General features: G+C 44.3%; 1 protein-coding gene across 13 annotated transcripts in view; it reads right to left on the bottom strand.

Moving 5' to 3' along the window:
- MEGF11 (multiple EGF like domains 11) overlaps positions 1-24,077 on the bottom strand; it is a 274,889-nt gene extending 250,812 nt beyond the window's left edge. For 10 of the 13 annotated variants that reach the window (XM_071568011.1, XM_071568015.1, XM_071568009.1 and 7 more), the window contains exons 1-4: positions 23,856-24,077; positions 23,068-23,303; positions 21,902-22,022; positions 9,025-9,177 (exon numbers count right to left, since the gene is read on the bottom strand). The gene's annotated coding sequence lies outside the window, so the exon portion shown is untranslated. Of the gene's footprint in view, positions 1-7,847; positions 8,040-9,024; positions 9,178-17,370; positions 17,432-21,901; positions 22,023-23,067; positions 23,304-23,855 lie in introns of those variants that run through there. The other 3 variants (XM_071568006.1, XM_071568007.1, XM_071568008.1) reach the window with 3 other exon arrangements.
- Between the last annotated feature and the right edge of the window lie 62 nt (positions 24,078-24,139).

The following is a 24,139-nucleotide window of genomic DNA, read 5'->3' on the forward strand; positions in this document are numbered from 1 at the left end:
ACCCCTAAATGCAGCCTGAAAGAAGGCCTGGGAGGGTAAAGGAAATGAAAGACCTGCAGGACAATAAGAGCAGGGAAAAAAACCCCATCTGCTACAAAATAATCAGAAGGATGCTGGGATTACCTAGAACCCCTCAGTGTCAGATGCTGGGCACTAATCACTACAGCAGTCCTGCTATTTTGCTATTTGTCTCTCTTTCTGTTGAGTAAAAGGTTTTTGCACACCATACACTGATCTGATTCCTCACCATTCTCAACTCAGTAATTTCTGGGTGAGCCTTTAATCTGTTGCTGAATTTTATTTAGTTGTCCCTTTGTCCTTTCCTGTTTATTTTCCTAATTGTGTTTCTTTTTCTCACTTTTTTCTATATATAATTGACTTTCTGTGTCTTTCCTACCCACACACCTCTGCCTGCCAAGCCATTTCCCATTGCTTTTCTTATTTAACATTGTTTGCCCCTTATTTAGAATTCCCACATTTTTGCATCTTACAGAGCAGAGCAAGAGGAACAAGCTCAGTTTCCAGGCTGCACTCAGATCATCCACAAACAATCCCACGGAACATCTTTTGAGAAATAAATTTCACTTACATCTTTGTGAGCCAAAGTGGTGCAATATAAATCAAAATAGAGTAAGAAAAGGAAAACTCTTCCAAATTCCTGTGGACTGGAAGGGATGTAGCATCTGCCTCAACTGCTGAGAACACCCACTGCATTCACTCATTTGCTGCCTTCTGACCACAAGCAGCAGGTGGTATTTGGTCATTCCACAGACCTCAGTTTACATAAATCCCAATTTCTGCCCAACAGAATTTACAATCCAGTGCTGGGTAACAAGTGGATGGATCCCCTCCTGCAACAGACAGTGCACATAAATGAAATTCCTTCTATTTGCAACTCACTAATCTTTCTGTACATTTGGCCATCAGTATTTACTATAAATGAGTATTTTGTAAATATAATTCACCCACTGCTGTAATTTTTGTGACTTACTCCCAGTAGCCTCCACTGCATCTGGTCAATGCTCAGTTACCAGCAAACACATCCCATGGACTATTGATGCCTTTTCTGTCAAACACATAATACACAATTACAGACACTGCAATGGCACCAAAAAATCCAACCCAAAAGATTTCCCTCGGGTAATTTACACTCACCACCACCCAAGAATTTTGATTTGTTGGAGTACTTAATTTTCAAGTATTTTGCAGTGCTCTGGACAAGTGATTACTGGTAGTTCTACCCAGTGACTGCAGTTACTGTACTTTGCTCCCCAAAACAAGTCCCACATAACTCAGTGTGCTGGTTTCCTGTTGGAACATTACCTGGATTAATTAGGGTTACATCCCCAAATCCTCAACCAGGGAAGGCTTAGAGAAACACAGCAAAAACATCACTCTTACACGATACCTGCTCAGCTCTGTCATTCTGTAACACCCCAGCAATCAAAACTCATCATAGCCAAACTAAAGCTCAGACTTATAAATGCCAATTTTCAAATTTGTTCATTCATTCATTTACCACAAAGCTTTTAGTCTTTCTTTACAAGTAAAACAAAAACCAGGCACAGGATTCATCCCACCAGATTTAAGTGATGCAACACCTGGGTGCCTGGCCTGGTCTGCCAGTCCATTTTAGGACTATCAGATTGCCAAGGACTTCCCTGGAGGAAGGGGACAGGCATCATATCCAGGGGGTAACTCATCCTAAAGGTGATTCCACCTGCAAAAACAGCCTCCAGGTGCCCAATCCCTTTGAAATAAACACAGGCAGAGAACTCTCCTCTCCCTGGAGTCACACGGTGTTTGGAGAAGACAATGCATAATTACACCCAGAAGCAAAGTTTCTGATGCTTGAATTGTATCTATAAAATAACTGACTGGCCCTGTTTGGTTGATAAAATGCCTACCTGAAATGTGCAGGGAAAGGGAAATTAAAGAGGAGAAGGGATGAAGAACATTGCTGCCTCAGACACTTTGACTCCGTTTGAGGAATGGAGGCGTTACAACTTTAATGGTCTTGATTTGCCATTCCATTTTAACACTGGGAAGTTAACACGAGTTCAAATTAATCAGTCAGCACTTCTTTAAGGGGATATTTACAGCCTGCACATTGAAATGAAGGCAAACCAAAGTCTAATTTATGCTGTAATAATGCCATATAAAGTATCATTGTTTTAATTCTTTAATAGAACTAAGCTAGCTGTGGCAAGTAGATAAAAGCCCTTTGAAGAGTGAAACACAGCCACAGTGTGTCTTGTCAAGGCTCCTGCTTCTAAGAGTATTTATGATTTTCCTGTTCCTCGAGAACCATAAATGACACAGCAGGTCAACAAGACAGTTTCCATCTCAGTCTGGGTATTTCCATGCAGAACTCCAGCATAACTCAGTCTCCATCCCCAGATAACCCCAGCCTTTCTCTTTCTACTGCTGACAGCGGGCTCAGTGCTGGACTTCCTCCTGAGAAACAAATTCCATCCCTTGTGCTGCCCCCAGGACTCCCCCAGGGCTGTGTGGGATGGAAATGAAAGCAGGATTTCCCTGGGAATTCAGAAAGCACGACCCAGCCCCAGTGCACAGGGGCAGCCTCTGCAGTCCTGCCTGTCAGGCAGGTCCTACACGGTGATGCACAACTGACTTGGCACACCGAGTGTCACTGAAGTCACCTCCCAGTGTCCTGTGCTGCTCCCAACAGCCTGTTGGCTGCTAAATGACTTTACATTCTTTTTTATTTTTCTACAGAGCTTATTTTAGAAAGGTTGTATATCAATCTGGAAAGTGCTGTGAACATGATGTTATCATAATGGTACCATATGCCAGTCGACTACTTACAAATCATCCATCCTTCCCTCACTTGGTAGATTTTAAAAGCATGATAAAGAACTTGATTCTCCTCATGCTTACACTGGATTTATATCACTACACCTCCATGTTTTACACTGGTAAAAAAAGGGGGAGAAATGTTTGTATCAAACCCTCTAAAAGCCTTTAAAGGCTCATAAAAGGACCGTGTCAAAATATAGTTTTCACTATTCAAGTATTTGTCTCAAAACAGATGTGAGTACTAAAGACTGAACCCTATGAAAAGGGAGGATGTGCTCCCAAATCTCCTCATCCAGCTGCACAAGCTGTAGAAGAGGGTTATATCCTTTAACTAAAGAGCTTTGGAGCTGTTAATTCACCTCTCTGGTTTGGCCCCTTAAGGAGGCCACTGAGAATTCCAATACTCCACCTGATCATTTCTTTACAGCTTTTCCCTACTTTTTTTGTTCCAGAGAAATGAGATTTTCATGTGATCACAACACCCCATAAACCCTGCAAAAAATTATGTACCATAAGACTTGTGATAAAAGAGGAGGTTAGCAGAAGTCTAGATCTTAACAAGGAATACAAGATAACAGGCTAAGTAAAACTTCAGCTGCATGTCTGAACTGGGGAGAACCTGGATCCATTTCCACTCATACCTTCCACTCACACATATATAAAAAAACTGTTCACAAATTTCACACTTGGCCAACTTCTAAGCTGTCATATTCTGGCAGTTCTCTGGTGCCTTTTTGACCCTTCACAGGATTTTTCAGAGTGACTATTAGTGCTCATAAAATGTTTTGCATGAGAAAACTAGAAAATGAAGTATGTGAAGTTGGAGCACAGAGCTATTTTCGCTCAGCTACTCTGTCTTGCTCCTCCTGCAGGCAGAGCTCATGTTCAGCAGTGAATCTGACTCCAGCCTCATGCCCATTCATTGATGAGCCTTTGTAACAGGCTCGTACCAGGAGAAGCTCTCTCAGTCCTCAGGGCAAAGGGAAAAGTGAGCCCTCCCAGTTCTTGTTTGCAATCTGGTGTGAGTTGGGCATGCTTTTAATTCCAGCTGCATTCCTGTGGGCAGGCTAAGTGGTGACCTTCATCTTGCATCTCTGCCTCTCTCAGAAAGAAGCTTTCATACAAATTTCAATACTTTCTCTTTGGAGCAGCAGCCAGACAAGAGAAACTGCCCGAAGGCTGAGCACCACTGGTCATATCCAAGTGTTTGTAAACACACTTATCCTGGAGAATTCTGCGCTTGTCTTTGGACATCTTGTCTCAATGCCTTACATTCTCAGGGCTGTAGCCCACTCTGTTACAGCTGCAGAGTCTGACCTGCACAAGGGTGTGGAATGTCTCTTCATTCATTTGGTACATGAGCTATATTCATTTATAAGGTCAGAGCCACACTTCGCAAACTCTTGAACAAAATTCCATCTCTCTACAAGAACAGCCCAATTTATCTCGCTCACAGGAATCACACACAAGTATCATATGGCTGAACTCATGGCAATCTGAAGCTGATTCTACTGGGATTTGTTTCCTTTGAGAGCAGCTCTTAATTTTCTACAAGCTTTTTCATCTCCCTCTCCTCAACACAGAACTTCCCCGCTGAGGTTTCAGTGGGGTTTGTGCAAAGGGCAGCACCGGCGGCTCAGGCAGCGCCATCAGGCTGTGCCCTACACAACAACGAGCACGAATTTCTCCCAGCTTTTCCATGACCATCGGCACAGCCCTTGCTCGGGCTCACAATGGTAACTGCAGCTATTTCCTTGATCCCAGGTTTTACATATTAGTCATTTTTTGTAACATGAGATAGTCAGGGAAGGCTCAGTTGCCTCAATGGGGATGGCAAGTGTGGCTTGAGACACAGGAGGAACACCAGGACACCTGCACTGGGCACCAATGTCTGTCTCTCGGGACAGATGAATGCTGGGGGAGCAGCAACTCCAGAGAAAGCAGGACAGCCTGGAGAAAGGAAACTGCAAAACCTGAGCCCCACCTGCCTCTGAACCATCTAAATCATCTTTGGACCTTCAGACCACCGAGTGTGGCCTAAAGTCCATCACAATCCATGGAGAACCCCCAGAGAACTCGGCTTGGATTGGCACTGGATTCTGAGCTCTGCAGTGGTGCAGTTTCCTTTGCATGGACAGCAAGGGAAGGGAGAGAGGGGCAGTGGAAGTGCCTCCCTGTGCTCCTCTGTGAGCAGCAACCAGAATGGACATATTTGCCTAAAATGACAGTATGACACAAAAATGTATGAATAGGTCATTCAAACCCAAAGTGACCCAACAGATGGGCAGTTTGTGGGAAGCCACCACGCTCTCTATGCACCTGCAGGTACACAAAGGCCAATGGCAAGCAAATGTTTCAATAATACAAATGTAAAAACCAGTGCAGGCACCACACTCCACAGTCCCCAGTGCCTGCAGCCCCCATGTTTCGAGAGAAAGACTTACAGCTTTTATATAAAGTAACAGTGAACTGTATAAAGTCTCCATTTAAATTCCCAACCCAGAGATTTGCACAGCAGTACTGCAAAAAGTAGTAATTATATGGAAGCTTTTTAATATGCAATGGTATGCAGCACTTCTCTTTTTAAGCTGAACAACCAAAGTAATATCATAAATATTATATTTAAATAGTAGCTCAAACCACATGGTTTTGAAAACAATAACCAAGCACATGCTTTGCAGGAACACAGAATTAGAAATGATTTCACATGTGAGGATAAAAGCTTTGCAAGAATTGTGATCACGCTACAGGGAAATAGTTTATACAGGCTGTACTCGAAGGTACGTCCCCAGTTCCAACATAATGAACTGTTTTCAGAGATTTATAGTTTTGCTGTATGCATTTGCTTAAATATTAATTCTGCTGCCTGGTGTTTAAAGCAGGATGGATTGTTCAAAGTGAAAATGGCTGAATGCCCCATTCACAGGAAATATGTGACTTCTTATCAGAGAGCACTGGCCTCTGTTTGGTACTTCTGAATATTAATTTATATTTAATTTTAAAAAAAAACAAGAGATCGAATTAGTTCTTTCTCATCAGTAAAAAGTGGGAGCAACATAATGCAGCCTAATACTGTATATTTAACCTCAGCCAATTTTGAGGTTTTTAGTCAAAATTATAAAATTATACAAGTAGGTGACTGGAGAGAAAGACAATGGTGAAATGCTAACTGGAGAAAGACAGTGACCACACAACCATTTTCAATGTTTCATATGTTGAAACACTTTCACGGTAGAACTTCTACAATTCCATAACAAATTTACTCACACATCAACAAGAAGCAGAAATAAAATTAAGTTCAACGGTGAACACTGACTAAGCCTCCAGAGGTTCTACTGACAAGAACTTGTGCACTTGCCTTGAAACTAATTTTGCAAATCATCATCACCCTTGAGCACAGGTGCTTATTAGCATTTATTAACCGAATGCAAAGCCCGTTCAGGTGTCCCACACCAACTTTAACAGACTCCAGATCAGGTCAACTTGTTCACAAGCTTTTGCAAGATCAGCTCCTTGGTCTGTAAAGATCACATAAAACCCAGTCCTATGAACAGACTCTTGGTTTCCTCACCTTTTTTCAACACTGCTATCACCAAGGCAATACCCCTGAAAGAATCCACCCAGCAGACACTACTCTGAGAAGGAAAACTTGTGGGATTAAATAACAAAGTCAACATGGAAGGAAGGTCCAAACAGAGAGGGACAGCAAAGCTCTGGCTGTGCTCTAAGAGAAGCCCAAGCATGGGAAGGATTTGGACTGAGACCTGGATAGCCCAGAAGAAATCTCCACAGAATTACTCAGCCCCATAAGGTGAATTTAAGAGACATAACATCCAGTCACCCAGCTGGAGATTTCTATTACCAAAATACCAGACTGAGCATCAGGGGGGTGGGATGTCCCCCATCTGACAAGTCACGGAAGGCAGACAGGCTGCTGCATTCTAGTTAATTTATATGTTACATATTTATGTTCTAAATCAGGAGGTAATAAAGTCATGACCATGTTGACTTCCTTTTAGTTAACTCTGGACTTAGTTCCTGCCGGGGACAAGGACAGCGACTAACCCGTGCCTAATGATGACAGAGGCTGGGGATTTAAACAACTCTGAGCGACGGCTGCCCCTGTTTTACAAACTCCGGATGCTCTGCCCACACCCCGGGCCAAGCAGGTGCCCCGTGCTTGCAGCTGCGTAACAGGCATCACATTAGCAAAGGCATCACAACCGCGTGCTGTCACCTGCGAATCTCAGCCGAGCATTGGGTTTGGGAGCTCCTAAACTTCTCTTTGTTAGGAGCCATCTGGCAGGGCGGCCAGAGCCCTGCCCAAGGAAAAGCAGGGAATGTTTGGCAGCAGCGAGCAGCACCAGCGAGAGTGAGATTCCACCCACTCCCCAACCTCAAGAAACGGAGGTGTCACTTGCACACTGCATCCTCCAACCTCTCCCTACCCCAAACACCCTCTCCAGCAGGAGCACAGCTAAGTACAGATCAGGGAAGCCGCTAAATGCGAGCAGCGAGGCGCCAGCCCGAGCCCACTCGCCCGCGCAGCGCAGCAGCCCGAGGATGGGGACACGCGGGGACACGCGAGGACCAAATCTGTCTACTGCAATCACAAGAAAGTTGGTGCGATACAGCACCCCAGTAAACCACGCGGGAGGGAAGGAAGCGGCTTCTGAGAGAAGCGCTGATAGGGGAGAGTCCTAATAAAGCCGTACGATCTCACCCACGCACACATCTCCGAGCTCGGCACTTCCAAAATCACCAACGAGAACCCAAAGATCGAGGGAAGGGACTTCAACTGGCGCTGCAAAGAGCCTTCCCCCCAGCTCATGCTGGCTGCCTGGGCAGTTCGGGGAGGAGGAGGGAAGGGGGCTTCTCCCCTCGCAGACGGCGGGTGCAGAGGGAGCTCCTTAACCCGCACAGCAGCCCCGCGCACAAACGGGGGTGGGGGGCCGCGACTGCGGACAGGGGGGGCTGCGGGGCCGCGTCCCCGGCAGCGCCCAGCGCCTGTCCCGACTCGCACCTACCTCGGGGGGAACGCGGGGCCGGGGCCGCGGCGTGCGGCGGCGGGAGGAGGCGGTGGCAGCCCGGGCAGCCACGGCCGAGCCGGGGCCGCTGCCCAGCACGGCAGGCGATGCTGCTGCGAGGCACTCCGCGCGTCTCTTTGGCTCTGTTAGGAAAGTTACCCCGTCCACAGGACCCACCTTAAACCCGCCTCCCCGCAGGACCCGGGGGAGGGGGAAGGAGCGAGGGAGGAGACGGGGGTGGGGGCTCGGAGCCGTGCGTTTCGCGGCGCAGAACCGAGTCACAGCGGCATGGCTCGGGCTGGCGCTCCGGGATGCGGGGCTGGGCGCACCAGCGCTGCCCTTCCCTCCCGCACGCTCCGGGCTGGCGCTCCGGGATGCGGGGCTGGGCGCACCAGCGCTGCCCTTCCCTCCCGCGCGCTCCGGGCTGGCGCTCCGGGATGCGGGGCTGGGCGCACCAGCGCTGCCCTTCCCTCCCGCACGCTCCGGGCTGGGGCCGCGCTCCGCTCCCCTCCCCCTGGATTCCTGCTTTGACGCGCGGTACCAGCTTCAGAGCGCAGAAACTTTCCCGTTTCCTGCGGTGCTGACGCTGATTTTTGGCTTATTCGTTTGGTGATGGTCGGTTTGGCATCTTGTTATTTATTTAACTATTTGTTGTTTGGGTAAAGATGGGTCTAGTCCTGATGCCTTGGGCTTTGTGTATGCGTTTGGGGTTTTTTTCTCCACCCGATTCAATTAAAATGCCTTAAACAGACTAGAAGGACAAAGCATCAGACCGCCAGTCCGGCATCCCAAGGCTGCCGCCCGAGCAGTGCATGAGAGAACGAGGATGCAAAGTATAGCTGAGGCAGAAACGCTCGGCGGCTCAGCAGAGGCAGGAGATGGGGGGAAAGGCACTGATCCTGGCTCCTGCTGCTGAAACACCGGGATCTCCAGAGCACAGACCTCTCAGACTCCACGGATGTGCCTAGCGGGAGATCGTGCAAACTTCTGGACCCGTTTCAAGGTGCCGGGGTTTGCAGCTCCAGGCGCACCCGCAGCTGGAACAGCGGGCACACACAGGCGAGCGCCCGCAGCAATCAGAGCCTAAAGCAGCCCCTGGATGGGGAGAAGCTGCTTCGAGCTGAACCAGGCGAGACTGAGGGGATGCTGACAGGGAAAAGCGCGGCGGAAAATTTACCTCTTCTCTAGCATCCTCTACCGTCCAGAGCTTCTGCCCTTGCACCGTCACATGGACTGCACCACTGCTGCCTTCGGGTGGCTCGGTGCCACTGGATGCTCGGAGAGGCATCAGCCAGGGAATGAACCGAATCCCGTGGTTGTCGTTTTCTTCCTGAAAGATGTTCCAGAAGTTACAAATGTGATGATTTAAATCATTAGACCAAAAGGCTTATGACAGGTGATTTGAACAGCTGCACTAACTTAGCTCTTAGCCAGGAATCTTAATGCTTGCATAGGTTGTTCAAGACGAAATGCTCTACTTGTGTTATGTACTACTACTGATTATTTTCTAATTAGAATAATAATGTTGGCTGCGTTTCTGCTTTTTCACCATGTCAATATGTTAAAAACATAAGACCAAATATCTTTTTGATAATACACCAAAATGGTCACTAGAACTTTTTTTGTCACAGTAGCCACGCGATGAGTCCCCACATTGTACAATCTTTTATGTCCATGTGAGGCTGCCAAAATCCTCTGTCCTGCACCGTGTGTTTCTTGGGCCCGTGCCAGTACACGACTGCAGATGATGGCAGCATTTCAGAGTCGACATAGTTTGGGCCAGAATTGGTACAGTGCTTCCATAGGGGACTCCCTGCCATCTCCCAGCCTCCCAAAACACTCCTCCAGGTTCCCGCCCTCCCCTTGCTGTGCTGTCCTGGTTCGGAGCCTACCCAGACCTTGCACCTGACCCAGCAGAGCGGGGCAGTGGGGGCTCCACGTGTGCTGGAGCCACTGCTGGAGTGCTCCTGCTTCCCCACCTTTCTCCAAGCCCAGCTCTGCTCCCTCACCAGCTCCACAAGCTATTTTTCTTCATTACCCATGGCTGTGGCAACCTAAGCAGGTTCTGCAGCAGTCCTGGTACCTGAGGTGAATTCATCCCTCTCTTTCCCAACCTGTTTTTAATTATTTTTTACAAACATCCTAATAATGAATATCAATAATAAATTAGCAATTGTGTTTATCTATTAAATTATTTTCAATATTTAATACAATTGAATAGATCAAATTTGAACTTGATTTATTGAGTAAATAGAGATAATTAGGTTTTGTTGTTTGTATAAGAATATTAAGCCCACCAGTTGCTCAGTACCAATGGCATTGTTTATAACTCAGTTTTGTCACCAGTTTCCAGTCAGGGAACTATTTAGCATCCCTGATTTTAATTTTTAAACAGTAAGAAGCTCTCTGAAATGCACAAAATGCTGAAAATTTATTAGGCCAGCCTGCTGCTACAATTTAATTTTTTTTTCTTTATCTGTCAGAGTTCTCTTGACAACTTTCCAAAGAAGTTGGAAAGTAGCCTGTCAAACCATGAGTGTCCTGGACATCAGTGAAACCAGGGATACTACACTGTTGTATGGCTGTTTACAGAGGTTTGAGGCAAAGCATTCAGCCCTGCTCTTCTTGCTCATGTAAAATCCCCATCCAGCTCAGTATTTTCACTTGGAAAGTTCTGGCATTCTCTGCAGTTTGGTTGTCTACAGCAGAGGGTAGTAAAAGCCAATGAGTCTGGCTATGGAAGTGTTCTCCAGTTGAAGGTGACTACTAGAATATTCATTTATTATGGGTCTCTATTTAAATGCAACCCCCTTCTAAGAAGGCATTCAGTGCAAACAGCACTAGATTGCAGCACTCTGGTTCTAGTTCAGTGCTTCTGCTTTTAAAATGTGTAGTTTACAAATAAAGATATAAAAAGACAGTTTGGCTTTTTCTTCCTATTATTGTTGACTCAATGAGTATAGCCTTGAGTTATAACTCTGTAAACTCCAGCTGAATCTTCAAGCTTACCCAGATTCTTTCATAAATCATAATGAGTTGTTGAAATTCTGAAGGACAAAATAACTCTCAGTTATGAGTGCACAGCCTCAGTTTGGTGAAATGATAACTGGTTATCCCCAGGAAACCTGAGCACCAACATGGAAATGAGAAAAGATTTTGAAAAAAAAAAGGCAAGAAAAAAAGGCGAGAGGAAAAAGCAAGAGTGTATTACCAGAGTGACTCTGCACAGAAAACTGCTTAATAATTCTGCTGATAAAGTGTGAGCCAGAGAAGAATTCATTTCCCTCTCCCAGAGCTCAGCTGGGGTGACAGGAGTTTAAAGAAGTGCAGCCTTTCATAAAGGTGAGCAGGTATGTCCTTCAGTGCAGACAATGGGGTTTGACAACACTGGAGCCACTGGAGCTTTGCAGGTGATTGGTGGGGAGGCACAATTGTACCCTGGCAGAGGAAGTGCTCAGTAAAAACCAGCCACTTGTACATGTTTTCTCTTCAAAGTCCATTTACCTTCCAAGAGCATTTTACTGCTTTTCTTTGATTGCTTCTACATGTCCAATTCAAAACTAGTTCCTGTCCACTTTTTCACTTTCTGTATGTCCTTTTTGCTTATAGGGACAATTGGGCCTCAGCAAACATCAGCAAACTGAATCATGTTATTGTTTGTAGAAGCCTCAGTTATCGGCACTCTGAAATTATTATTCTGTTAATATTAAAGCTCAAGAAATTAAATATGCATCATTTGTGTCTGAATGAGCAATTATTATTGAAAATAGTGCTTGAAAAAGAAAAACAAAGCTTTTCAGACATAACATGAATTTTAACTTGTTTTTTTAGCAAACCAATCAGGGTTTTAGTTTATGCATCATTCTGTTCCCTGCAATAATACACTGTCTGTGCAATCAGTGATGATAAATGGGACATAATTGTAAACTTGATATTGGTTTTCAATATTGAATTCATCATTCTGTCCTCTTAACACATATTAAATACTTTAAAGAATTTATATATTTGTTTGATTTATCTGTGATTTTTTCCAATATGTAAAATTTATTAGTTTTCTAGTTTTTGAGAAACTAAGAGTAGACAACATCATTAATAACACTGAATAATAGTGTTGGCCTCATTTATGCATGACTCCCTTCTACCAAACAAAGTGTCCAAATCCAGTACAAATGTATTAGTTGCAGGCAGGGTAGAAAATACAGTCTGAACTGCAGCCAGTGCTGCACAGGTTTTGTTTGAGTTCCCCAATCTATCCCTGATCTCTCCAAATAATGATTGCAGGAATTTACTCTCATGTAGAAAGGCATGTCCTGCACTCATAGGACTTGCATTTCACTTCATTCTATGTCAGAATTGTTAACTAAGCTACCAAGTTTGGAGAAGTATAACAGGGTACAACAATCTGAACAAAAAAGCTTAGATATCCTTCAGAGTTTGGGCCCACTCCAGGGACAACATTAATTTATCTTTTCCCAAAATACAAAGGTTCACTCAAATTGTCTCAGTACTCTTAATGAACAAGTAATGGAAAAATAATCAGAAAATATTAATCTTGCCTTACATGTAACTGTTCATCTAATTCAAACAGACACTAAACATTTAGGGCCTGGTTCAATCATGTCAATTGTTTGCTCCACTAGCACAGCTTTCAAGTCTGTCCCCAATCATAATATAAAGAGCCCTCAAAATGAGTTAAAAGCTGGTCAGTGACCAGGGTTTATGTCCATCTTAACCTACATGAGGTCAAATTCTGCTCTTCATCATGTGTGTATGACCAGCATTCTTAGTGTTTGCTGTTTCCCTTCATCGTGGTTTCTGCAGTGCTCCAGGGCATGATGTTATTCTGTTTAGTGTCATGTAAATTTAAACATTAAAAAGGGATTTGGTAAAGCTGAAGAAAACAATGATGCAAATGAAGAAACAGCACTCCTTCAACTGAACTAGAGCTGGTTATTGAAGGGAGAAATTTGACCCACGACCAAAACTAGCAAAGAAAGTCAGTTGTACCCAGGTATTACTCCTTTCCTTATAAAGGGAACACAAGGGGAGTGGCATTCCGTGCTGCAGGACAGCTGTGACCTTTCTTTGTGTAAAAAGATGAGCTGTTTTGGTGACTCAGAAGGGCCTGAGCAGGTGGAATAGCTTGGCTGTGTTACAGTCTCAGGCTCCACAGCATCAGTGGTTGGCTGTGAGGAGCCTCAGTGTGTGGGACACATCAGGGTCCCAGGTACACACCAGCACCCAGAATGACATCCTGCCTTTGCTTGGAGCACATGACCCTGCTAAAGTGTGGGAGAATGATATCAAAATACATTAATAATCACTTTACAACATCTAAATTCTTATTAATGTTAATGAGAGTTATGCAAATGAACTAAGAAGCAAAGAGACCCCTCACAATGAAAAAAAATACATGAAAAGCAGCATTTATAATGTATAATTAATAGCAGTGTCACACAGGTCAACAGCAGCAGTGGCTTTCTTGTGAAAATTCCTGTGTGCAAAGCTGCAAAGACCAGATTTGTTTTTCTGTCAAGAAAACCCACACTGCAACTGAAGCAAGGAACTGATTGCTTCCAACCACATCTTCACCTTCTGATTTTGAGAGCTAAAGGACAATTTACCATCAGGCTCCTGTGTGTCCCCAGGACATTCCTCCAAGGACTGCCTGAGGCAGAGTCGAGGCTGTGGGAGGAATTTGACCAATTCCCAACTTTACACCACCAGACAGGCATTTATAGCTTGAACATTATCAGCTGTACTTGTGATTGAGTTAATTATTGAATTTAAGCAGCTGTCTCCAGATACACAGAATATTAAGGAGAGAAGTTAAATCTGTAGGAAATGTACTGTTGCAGCATTTGGCATTATTTGGACACACTGTGGAACACTCAGCTATGCTTTCATCAAAAGAAGTTTGGAGTTCACTGCTCTTGCACTCAGTGAGGAATGGGTTTGATTACAGAAAGAAGAGACAAGCTGAAAGAAGATGTGAATTTATCTTCAGGATCGATTCCTGCAGGAATTTTTACCCTGGAGTTTAAGGAACAAGGTGAATGCCAACACTGAATAGAAACATTCTCTTCACTGCCCCCCCTTTCTGTACCACCCCAAGTGCTGGTTCCCAGTCCAAACCTCTGCCCTGGTGTCTCTCTGTGCTGGGGGCTCCTCCCTGCAGCCACAATGGGCTCAGCAGGAGACTCTTGGCAGGAGGATAATTTGAATTTTTATCTGCTCTGGGAACTTTGTTATTGCTTTTGTTCATCTCTGCAGAGATGAGCAGCCTACAAAGAGAGTCCACCTGCATAAGATCACCCTGTCACAGTGAGATCTGAAGGTGCACCTTTAGATTGACTGTAATGACTCTTGAACTGGACAGATTATTTTACACCTCACTTTCCTACCTGCAAAATGGAAATAGCATTCCATGTGCTGATTAATATTAATTCCTGACCAGAATTTTGGTTTGTCCTACATGTGCTACAGAGACTAAAATTATAATGGACATTCTGAGATTTTGGAATTTCAAGGATTTATGGTCATTCCCATTTAAACTGCAAAAAGAAATCAGGCAAATCCTAACAGAAATTCCCACAGGTTTTGTTTCTGTTTTCAAAAAAATCCAAGAAAACTTGGCTGCAAATATTTCTTTCATTTTCATCCATCCACAGGCACTCACAAAATTTTAAGTCAGGATCTACCAGGAGTTGATACCCAAAATTACAGAGTGCTGCAATGCATTTATTCCTCTGGTTTGCCACTTTACAAGAGAAAAAACCCCACATTTCTAAGATATTTTTGGTAACATATGACTAAGTAGCAAAATTAAAACTAGGAAATTAATAACTACATGGCATTTCAATCCCATCAACTCTAATCAACATAAATCCATTCTAATTAAAACCTGCAGATCCTGAGGATACCAAACAGATAGCCCTCTGTCACAGGGAGAAGGCAGCAACAGGCACATTCCATACCCATGGAGAGGATGGAAAACTCTGAAAGAGGCAAAGATGAAGCTGTACTAGAAGCTGTTTTTTCAGAGTACCATTAGGCCCTAATAATCTCTAATTGGCGAAATAAAAAAATAAAAAAACTCATAAATTCTCTCCTTTAAAACTTAAAAAGCACTTTTATGAGCTAAATGAAGGAGTGTGCAGCTGAAAAGGGTCACTAAGTTTATCACAATCATTGCTATAGTTTTAGAATACGATCACCCCCTGGGAATCCCTAATTGGTGAAAACAAACATAAATTTTGTCCTTTAAAACTTTAAAAGCACTTCCACAAGCCAGCTGAAGGATCTGAAGGAAGTGTACGACTTCACAGGCTGCAAAAGGTTACTAAGTTTATCACAATGATCAAACCAGAAATAGTACAGTGATGCCAGGCCTGTTCTGATCAGCATGATGAATAACACACACCAGTTTAAAGGAGGATAATAGAAATTATGTAATTGTGCCAGACCCTTCGTTTCAAAGTCAAACCATCTTAAATCTTGAGTCTGTCTTAAGGACTTGATCAAAAGCCTATAAACATTAACAAAATTCTTTGCTCTGACTCTCCTGGGCCTTGCATATGTCCTTTTTACAGCACCTTCACTCATCTTAAATCAGCTCAGGAAGCTCCTCATCTCTCCTACAATCCATTCAATCTTGCACTTAAAATTGGCATCAGCTTTTAAGTACATAACTACAGCTGTCAAATCTACCTGATTCTGGTGAGTTTTCCTGTTATGCCAAGATCAACAGCTCCCCTCCCCTCCTGCTGCACTGCCAGGGCAGGAAGGGGATGCAAACTGAGCTTGGGTGTGAGTTATTTGTGCACATCCACAACAGGTAACACCGACACTGAGCATTAAGGAGAGAACCCAACTACACACAGTGTGTTAATAAAAGGCCTCTTTTGTCTCCTGGCAGTTTTCCTCCCCAACCAGCAGAGATGAAACAAAGGCATGTGCTTGGCAGGCAGTGCTGTCACCCTGCCAATGAACTCCTCAACAGGAAGCAGCCAACCTGCTGACCCTCCTGAGCGAGCAGAGTCTCTGAGCAAGAGGGACAGTACTCAGGGCTGTAGCTCAGACTGTTCTATGACCATATTTCATCACAAACTTACCCTCCCATTGCCCTGGGATCACAGCAACGGGCCAGAGCCACACAAGTGTAGGACTGGAGGGAACCAAAGCCATCCTCATGTCTAGTGGTTTCCAAAACTGATTTATGAAATCATAATGAGTGTTGTCTTTATTATGTTTGCAACAGCCACTGGCACTGAGGGGTCTGGTGGTCCTGAGGGCTGACAATGCTTTGCCAGACTAAAAAGCCTGGGAATCACTGATTTTATTACTGCAGCAAGGAGCAAGTTACACCTGGCTAGTCCTAACATGTTTAACTTGGTCTTACAAATGGCCAGTGAATGATAATCCACAAAGTCTTTATGCAAACTGTGCCAGAATTTAATACACTGATGCACTTCAAGAATACTTAATACTAGTTGTACTTTCCTTTCCAAAACTGCAAACTGTGGCTTGGTTGGGTTTTTTCCTTGCAAGGAAGAAAAAGTGGGACATTACATACATAAAAGCTTGGACCACATTACATTGAGAAAAGCAAGAAAACAAAATTGATCACTTTTATCCAACCCAGCCAGCTGTGATGTCCAGTGCTGATAGTTTAGCAAAATACCTACTCCCTCTATGTTTTCAGTGTGAAGCAAGTTACAGGTGGCCTTGGCCATATCAAAGGATTAATTCCCCCCTCTGGAATTAGTATCTGGAACAGCAAGAGGACTTTGGTGGATAATGAGGAAGGGAGCTTTAGTGAGGTTCCCCAGCTATGAGCACAAACACTCCTCAGGTGGAACTTTCATCTGAGTCTCCCCTGCATGTCATTCCATTGGATCAAATCAACAGGAGAAGCTGAAAAGTAGACTGAGATAAAAATGTGTTGGGACACAGGAAGATGCTTTAATAGATAAAAAGCTACAGACTCTTTTAGAAAGGATTTTTCCACTTTGTATTCCTATTGTCTGAAATCAGGCCTGAATAGAAGAAGATAACTTGATAAAATATAGGCCAAAAAAAATCATATAAGGAAATGATGGAAATGCTGTTATGAAGTTTTGTGAGTATAAATAGTTTTGGAAATGAAACTGTCAAGCCCAGCATCTGAAATGCTGTAGAAATAAAGTCACTTTAATGGTCAGCCTGCTGCAACCACATAAACATTGCCTGGTTCCTTTCACAGCCCAGCATCCTGTAAACTTTTTTCTTTTAATCTGACATATGGGGAGACATTAGTTGGAAACTCAAGGAGACAGAATCTAAAAGAGAAGCAGAAATGGATCAAGGGGAGATAAGGAACAGAAATCATCAACAGGAGATATTAAATTCCAAAAATGAAACTGAAGGGATGGGACATACTAAAAGGAAAAAAAGAGACAGAGGTGGTGAGATAAGCTGGAAAATAACATGCTGAACTCAATTTTAAGCAAAAATATTAGACTGAAATAATCAGGGACTGTACCTCCATCTTCTCCTATGCTTCTAAAGGTCTAGGCTGCCATATCTGTCAGGATCCATGGCACTGGCTGCAAATACAGGACTGAGCTGCCACAGAACTGAGGCTGCTCTTTGGCCTTCACTCTGCACCAGCAGGAAAACTCTCCCACCTGCAGCTGCATCCAACGTGTGGGACACTGCTCACAGCAGGGCTCTGCACTCCCTCCACACACTGCACACTGGAACCTGGAGCTGGGGCTGGAGAAAGAGTGGGGAAATATCTAAAATAAGCATCAGCACAAAAAATCAGGCAGTCTCTCCCTAGATTAACTGAGCATTTTGGTATTTGATTGGCATTCTCATGTCCTTCATGTCCCCAGAAAGTTCCACATCTGCCACATAAAGTAGCCTCATTTCTAGAACTGAACAGTTTTCTCTCCAAGATGTGTTGGAATGCTGTCTCATCCCTGCTCTGTAGCTATAATACCTTAGAAAACCTCGAGTAGCCTCTTGACACCAAAGGATTCTGTTTGGACCTTGCACAGCAGCAGCCACTTTCTTCCCTGTGCCCTGTAAAGGCAACCTCTTAATCCAGGGTGGATTTTCCCTTTGGAGGTCGTGGGGACAGCCAGAGGTGACAGACTGCCTGATTGTGCAACCCAAAATACTGGTCCAAGGTTCATTTCTTCCTCTGACAATATTTTGTGTATCTTGTTTTTTCTCAGGTTTTATTAGCCCATTAGACTATTTCCTCCTTATAATGGCAGCTCAGTCTCTTTCAGAAACTTATAAAACACATAAACCTTCCTAATATCTTCATAAACCAGAATTAAACCTACTATTTACAGTCAAGGGTCATGAACCAAGAGAATGGATCTTTGGCTCAAATCCTGGCTGAGCCACTCAGATACCATGTGACCCCAGGCAAATAATTTGATCTTCTTTAATTGAAGCAGTTATAAATTTGGCTGAGAAGCAAGACTCTTCTGAAAAGCACCAGCCTTTGACCTCAGCTTGCATGAGTAAATGCACCTCCAAAACCTCCAGCTGAATGATGCAACAATTTTTCAGTTATCTACCCCTAGAAACTATGTGGTTGCTCACATAATGTTAACTCTTCAGCATGATAGGGGATTAAGGCATGAAAATATTTTAATGTGTATCCCATCAGAGGGAGTGAAGACAGACCCAGACTCTTCTCAGTGGTGCCCAATGACAGGATGGACAGCAATAGGCAAAAGCTGAAAAACAGGAAATTCTGCCTAAAACTAAGAAAAAACTGTTTTATTGTGAGGGTGGCCAAGGAGTCTCCATCTCTGGAAATATTCAGAACTCAGGCAGACATGGTCCTAGTCCAGCTGCTCAGTGAGGAGGGTCTGGGGAGCTCCTGAGGTCCCTCCTGCCCACAACTGTTGCTCAACTCAACACACAGAGGGGTGGGTGACAGTGAGCACAACACTGGAGTGCATCAGGCTGCAGGATCTGGCACCTCAGCCACAGCTGCTGCCCCATCCCTCTGCTAACCACGATCCAAAGGTGACCAGAGGAGATGTTGCACCATTCTGTGAGGTGGCAACAAGCAGCACTTTGGCAGTTTTATCAATTGCTTGGTACTTACAGAACAGTTATTGAGCACCTGACTCTAACTTCAATTAAACCTTGAGGATGAAAGCAGTGGAGGGAACAGAACCTTCAGTGCACACCCTGCTCCCATGAAAGCAAATGAAGAATAAAGGGATAACTCAGCCTAAGTGGAAAATAAACAGCAGTTACTGCTTTTTGCTCTCATGGCTGATGATCCAGACTCCTCCCATCAGCAGGTGTTTCTCCTGCACACAGAGGGGTAACTGGAGTCCCTGGGACCAGGATGAGCCAGGCTGTTGGAGTAACATCTCAGCAAGGGCCAAACACCTGAGCTGCTTTGACTCCACCCCAATTAAACTCAGTGTCACACCAGATTAGTGTTTAACTGCTCTGAAAAAGGAGCAAGCATGTGAACAGATTCTCACCTTGCCTCACTCTAACAAATCACTTTAACCATATCAAGAACAAATTTTGCATAATGACTACAATATGAAGTCGTAACAGAACTCTCCAGGATTTGTCACAGAAGCCTTAAGGACAATGACAAAGGCACCCTCTGAGAAGATGTTCAGCAGCACAGTGTCCCAGCAGAGCTGGGCAAACACTGAAACCCATTTCCCTGGGATATTCATTTGAATTTTTAAATGGGTTTCTTTGACTGTTCACATCCCTTTTGTGCTCACTTTCCATGAATAGCAAATGAGCTTTAATAAGGGGGATAATCATGAAAAACACCTTTTAAGCTTGAACATTTGCCAAATGAAAACCTCCAACTGCACAAGCAGTGGTTAGCAGTACATATGTCATTTTATGACTTTTACACTAAATTAAAAATATTCACTGTTGGTCAGTTTCCACATACACAGCAATTAAATCCAAATAATATCATTACACATAGAATTGGGCTGCATAGGCTAAAGTATTAATATATACTATACATAAAGTTAAGTATTCCTGAATTATTTGCTGGCTGAGACTTAGTTCTTGAGAATAATTATGACAAAAGAAAGTATCTTGAAATCTTGCATTTTTTCCTTCCTCAGTTTTTTTAGAAAAAGAGTAACCTGTTATTTATTCAGCCCTGCCAGGCAATATGATTTGCCAGAGGATAGAGCAGTTATAGGTATAAAATCTTTGCTCAAAGGGCTTTTAGTGAGTAAAATTTAAAGCCCCTAAGATGCACAGCTGCAGCCCAGAAATGTAGCAAGATATATTTTCCTTTAGTTCCAATATACATCACTGAGCTCTCAAGGAAAACCTTTTATATCTCAGTTGTAGAGCAAATCACAACAGCAGAGCCCCCACAAGTCAACACCATTTTATTTCTTGTCATAGAAGCCTAAGATGGAATCGGCTTCACCCAGAAACTCCTGCTCGTTATTTTGAAAGCAGGGGCAAAAAAAGTCACCCTGGCAATTCTGTTTCCTATTTACTGGGGTATATAAGTAAATAAACCTTAGAATGACACTGTGCAGCACTGACCCCAAAGCTGAGCTAGATATACCACAGGGAGAAATCCCAATTTGGAAGAGGCTGGGAAAGGTGACCTGTGAAGTCTTCCCACCTCTAACCACAATTCTCCTTTGAGCTGGAGGCCAAGGCACCCCTGGGCATCACTGTAGGGCAAAGGCTCTGACCAAAGCAAATGCATTTTGATGACAAAAAGATTGACATGGTGGCCTTCTCCTTTGATCCAGACTGTTTTCAGAATTTCCAGCATAACCAATAGAAACACATTTTATAAAAGCAGAAATCCTGGAATCCACCAGATTATTATCAGCTACAAATAACCTAAAGCTCCTTGATCAGAGGAAGTTTCACATTCTAATGGCAGTATAAAGGTTTTTGTCCTTTAAATAATATTAGAGATCTCTCATCACTAAAATAGTGAAAATCCTGGCATAAAGTATGCAAAGTTTCAGAAAATAAGTGAAACAAAACAGTGTATAACTTTGCATTTCAGTGCTGTAAAATTCTGAACTGTATCCAAGAAGGAAAAGAATGGTGGGAAGAAAATCAATGCATACCACAGTAAATACCAGGTATTGTGATAAATTACTTTTATGCTTCCTATAATTGTAAACATCTTGTAGTTTCATATTCCTTACATGCTTGAAGAGACCTGCAAGCCTTCTTTTTTATTATTATTATTATAGAACAGCATCAGTTTCTAGTTTATTTTGTGGAGAAAATTGTCTAGTTATGTTGTAAGCAACTCCAAGCAGTTTGTCCAGGGAAGCTGAAAGGCGGAATTTTAGCCCATTAGACACGAGCAGGGAAGCCAAAGGATCCCAGTGAAGCCAAACTCGATTAAATAGCGTCTCCCAGCGCCAGGACCTGGAATTGCAAGCGCGAAGGGCGAAGGACGAACTGAAATCCGGGGGAAAAATTCGGAAGCTCAACAACCCACGAATGCAAAATCCTTTTCTTTTCGCTAAAATAAAAACATTAAAGTGTTCTTTGTAATGTTATATAAATAATTTTAAATAATAAATGAGATAATTATCATTCTGTGCTGCATCTCCTGACATGGTTTTCCAAGCAGGAAGAGCTCCTGAAAGGCTCACACTTCCCATTCCAGGAAGCACAAACACATAACTGAACTTTTAAGATGTCTCTTGCTCGTTTAGAACAAAAGCTTCTCTAGCACTCTCTGGTGTTATTCCAGGAGCACTGTATGAAGTGAGGAATGCTTTATAAAATAGTATTTGTACTGATTTCTTGCTATGCCACCATGATTTGTTTTCCTTACAAAGCACTTTGTGAAGTAAAACTGCATGAAGAAATGTATGTCCCAGCATTCTGCAGCCACAGGGCCCTCCACCTTCCTGCTTCAACATTTGATCCCTTCTAATGCTGATACTCAAACACTTTTGCAACTTCTGTTGTAAAAACAATTAAACACGCCCTTGTTATGCTCTTAGTTTTGGCTGTCCCTGCACAAACCTCTTGCCCTGTATAAAGACAGTTACCAGATGAGCAGGAAAGTTCATCTCTGATCTCCCAGGGACAAACTCAGTTGTTAAAGTGTCAGTGGTTCTCTTTGGCTTCAGTGACACAGCTTTGCCTTTTGCAACCACATGAGCTTGCTCTCTACAAGAGGAAGGAAGGGGGAAACTGAGGTTAAAACTGTTCTGACCAGCATGTTAGAAATACATAAGCAGCCACTTGACAGTACCAGCAAGGCAGGACCTTGGCCCAAAGGTCTTCCATTTTCCTCTGTGAAACAGTGAGCAAATGAGAGCAGTGATCTCAGCTACTTTTCTTTAATTAACCTTCGCTTTATTGCAGTCATTGAATGTCACTGAGTAAGCACACTGGTCTGTGTTCCTCACTGTGTCAGCACTCAGCACCCACTACATTTCAAATTCAATTAAAGGTCTTTTCTCCCAAATGTTGTGTTTTTCTCACCCTTTTTATCACCACGGGTTACTTCATCTTTGTTCCTACTGAACAAGAGCTCCATCATTTTGGTCTCCATTTCCCCTTTCCTCTCACATCCTGCTTACATAATACATCTAAAACCATCCTGACTTCCACACCCAAGTCTACACTTTGGTCGTCTCTCACTAAGTTATAACACCTCCTCCTCCTCAGATGTTTGAGAACTTGGCTTCTGCAAATCAGCTTCTTACAGATGGTGCTTCCATTTACTGGCACCAATTGGTTACTTAGAAGTATTAGTCACTGCAGATACACATTTTATAAAACATGTGAAAAACAAGAAGTGGAATAAACAGGAACATACAGTGACATACCACCTTGGCTCTTTCCCAGCTTTTTCCACCCTAAGGACAAACACACATAGCTCACAGCATGTATTTATGTTCAAGTGAGGTTATTATGATGGAGGCACTTATTGAGAAAGTAGGAATGCTGTTCTAATAGTCAAAATAATCTCCCCCAAATGCCACACTTGCAGCATTATTCACAGAGCAGTGACTCAGGCCCAGAGAGAGTGCACTGGAGTCATGACCTTCCACTGCTTTTCTGTTTCATCTTGGACTAGACTTGGTCTGTCAGTGCCTTTATCTTCCCCTAAGTTTGAAGGACAACATTGTCCCTCAGTGTCTACTGTAAAATTAATTGGCATTAGGGCTTGCCTGCAGCCCTCACACCCCCTTGCCCTGATGCCCACCTCAACCTCCTGAGCATTGCAGGTGATCACACACAGTCAGGGATGAGAAACAGACTGGAATTTCTCCTGGAAAATGCCAGGAGAGACCATGGAAGTTCATAGATGTATTTATGTGTGAGTAGAGCTTGGGCAGAGCAAGGCATCCTCAATTTGTTCTTGTTCTTCCCTGTATCCTCTTCAACCCTTCAGTGCCTCCAATACCAAACTCCCACGTCACTGCCCCTGGAATATGAAACCTAAAATCAAACAGGAAAACCCGACATGTATCTTCATCTAACCATCCCACCCTCCTGCCGCTGCAGCCTAACAGTGTAGCAGGTTCTTCTCAGCTGCCTCCCATGGACACCTCAACCACTTTTCCAGCATTTTCTCCCCTGTCCCCCCAAAATCTCTCAGGTTTCCCTCACCGAAAGGGAACCTGTCCTCTCTGCTCGCCCACCCACACAAGCTGGGGCTGCCCTGGCGTTCAGCACCTGCACTGCCCGGGGTCCCCTTCAGCCCCAACCCGGCCTGTCACAAACCCCCGGTTCCCTCAGCTCGCTCCCGTCTGGCCCTCACCTCGGGCTCCAGCTCCCTCAGCCGGCCCCGGCTCCCTCAGCCCTGGCCTCGGCTCCCTCAGCCCACTCCCGTCCCTCAGATCCGCCCCTGAGCTGCAGCTCCGGTTCCCCACGCTCCCTCCCGCCCATCCCTCAGCTCCTCTTCAGTTCCCTCAGCTCGTTCCCGCCTTTCCCTCAGGGCTCTCCCGGTTCCCTCAGCCCGTCCCAGCCCGCCTTTTGCGGTTCCCTCACCTTCTTCCCTCAGCTCAAGTTTCTTTTCCCGCAGCCCCTCGGGGCTCCCTCAGCTCCTTACGGCTCTCCCTCAGAGATATCTCGACTATCGCTCCGAGATATTCTGGCTATCCCTCAGAGATATCCCGGCTCTCCCTCAGAAATGTTCCGACTATCCCCCAGACATGGCCCGCCTCTCCCTCAGCCATGCCCAGCCGCCCGGCTCACTCCCGCCCAGTTCCCTCAGCCGTGTCCCGGCTGCCCAGCTCGGTTCCCTCAGCCGTGTCCCGGCTGCCCAGCTCGGT

The sequence above is a fragment of the Pithys albifrons genome, chromosome 13, assembly GCF_047495875.1.
Source record: "Pithys albifrons albifrons isolate INPA30051 chromosome 13, PitAlb_v1, whole genome shotgun sequence".
Classification (NCBI taxonomy): Eukaryota; Metazoa; Chordata; class Aves; order Passeriformes; family Thamnophilidae; genus Pithys; species Pithys albifrons.